Genomic DNA, 2,309 nt, shown 5'->3' on the forward strand with positions numbered 1-2,309 from the left:
CTTAAGGTTGGTTTTTTTTTTCCAAATTTATATGGGACCAACTTCGGGGTATACCCTTTCCAATAAAAAAATAATTATCAAAATCGAACATCTCTGTAAAAAGTTATGCGTGGTCATACATAAAAAAAAAAAAAATATACGCGTCGACTTGAGAACCTCCTCCTTTTTTTTTTTTTTATATGTAAGTATAGTAAAGTAGCCGAATATTGCAGTATCACACTTTGTTAAAATTAGCAATACACATACCTAGCTGTAAGTAAGGAACTCAACATTTTAATATCTTAGAATCCTAGCATACCTAAATATTAACCTGACCTTATTTGATTGTTTTTGTTTTGTTTTAATGTTTGAATCTTTAGACTATGTTTGATTCTGATGTATGTATTGTCCCTATCGCATAAGCGTTTTGGCATCCTTAGCTGTAAGTTTATGCATGTGACTGAAATAAAGAAATATATGACAAATGGTATGTACAGTTGAGTTCATAAATATGTATAAATTTCTTTACCTTTATCCATTGTAATATGGTGAAAAAATGTACACACATTTATGAACTTGACTGTACATTAGACTTATGAAAATGTTGATCAGTCCAGTGCTTGGTCATATTAAACCCTAACCTGACTGACACATTTTCATAGGTCCACGGGCCCATGTTATAAATATGTGGCGGTCAATGTCTGTGGTTCCTTATGCTCCATGTGCAATAAGGGTCCTTCAGACATGAAAAGTCACATAACATTTACAGGTTTTGTGTGAAATAAAAACAAATTTAAATTAAAAATGTTTTAATAGCTTTTTAAATAATGTAAATATTGTAAAAAATAACTGTTGTTTTATTTGTTTGAAAATATAGGTGGTTGCAGGTTTACCAGTACACAACAAACATGTAATATATCATCAATATGATAAAATAAATTTACAGGTATTTTATGTAGTATCTGATAAATTTTTAAGTGCTGCATTATTCTTTCGGCATGAATTCTGACTCGAGCTATTTTATAAGTTGCATCGGTCTCTTCCCTTGTAAATTCACCTTTATTCTGGAGAAAATGTGGCATAATAATAGCAATTTCTTTTCCACTTTCATCAATTACCTTCTTTATTGCCGGAAATCCCTTATCAGCCAATACAATATCCCCATTTTCTAAGTAGTCGACTAATCCTGACTACCGTTATTTGGGAGACACTTTTTCTTTCACCACTTACTTTTGACTTGAACGAAATGAAGCCTCTTGGAGTAATACTAATAAGCACTTTTTATAGAGTGAGTAGCAATACACACGATTATCAACACTTGATGGTACTTCTATAGGAAACTCTGTACAATCAATAATGACTAGTGTTACTATACTCCGGACGGAAGCATTCTGGCATTGTCTGCTGCACAACATTTTTGTCTGGCCAAAAAACCTAATTTGATGTACCAGCTGCTATTTCTTCAACATACGAGCAGAATATTCTTGACACTGTTTTCCAGCAATTCAAAGTCACTTGTATTAGTTATATTAATAGCATTAACTGCTTCTATTTTTTTCGCGTTTCTTCGTTCCATATAACGTTGAAACCTCGATATTGCCGCATTTTCGTCAATCCGTTTTGTTTTTTACTGCGGGGGAAATATCCTTGGAACATAACTGGGACTGACTTGTTCATCAGCCTTTCTACCACCGATAAAGTGAGCACTGCAAATTGGGTGCCATAGAGATCCATCGGGACTGTAACAAAATAATTCACCGTTAAAACTTCATACGATTATAACATAAATCAAATGATTGCGTATTTAAGGAAGGTAATATGATTTTAGAGGTTAGGTTAGGTGACTTACTTTTTTGTCCTTACGGCAATTATCCATTTATTGCGCTGTTCTTGTTTCCACACTACTTTTGGAAATCTATAAAATTTGCAGTCACTACTTCTGCTAGTGTTTACACGATTAACAATAACACATCTTGCTGTGAAGTGAAGACCATTTTTATCTAAAACATCGAATGTTTACTGCAAAGCAAAGCAACTAACTCACACAATGACACGTGTACAGATGCGCTGTTCACACATAGAAACGCAAATGATGCGGTAGTATACAAATTATTGCGCCATCTATCCGCTCGTATAAGAAAAACTAAGAACTACACCAACTACACCTAACAACTACAACGTCTACAACTCTTCTAGTGGCAGCGACCTCTTGCGGAATACACTACACAACCTACAGCCCGCTGAATGACAAACGCCATCTAAGTTTAATATAAAAATAATGTTTTCTTCCGGGGTACGCTACTCAATATGGCGATTGCTCGTCCTAGTAG

General features: G+C 34.3%; 1 long non-coding RNA gene across 1 annotated transcript; it reads right to left on the minus strand.

The window, feature by feature from the left end:
• Positions 1-1,540: 1,540 nt before the first annotated feature.
• LOC134805686 (uncharacterized) lies at positions 1,541-2,017 on the minus strand. Its single transcript, XR_010146364.1, has 2 exons — positions 1,829-2,017; positions 1,541-1,718 (listed from the first exon to the last, which is right to left on the minus strand). It is a non-coding gene; the product is annotated as an uncharacterized LOC134805686 (long non-coding RNA).
• Positions 2,018-2,309: the final 292 nt, after the last annotated feature.

This window comes from Cydia splendana, unplaced genomic scaffold, assembly GCF_910591565.1.
Source record: "Cydia splendana unplaced genomic scaffold, ilCydSple1.2 scaffold_48_ctg1, whole genome shotgun sequence".
NCBI classification, from domain to species: domain Eukaryota; kingdom Metazoa; phylum Arthropoda; class Insecta; order Lepidoptera; family Tortricidae; genus Cydia; species Cydia splendana.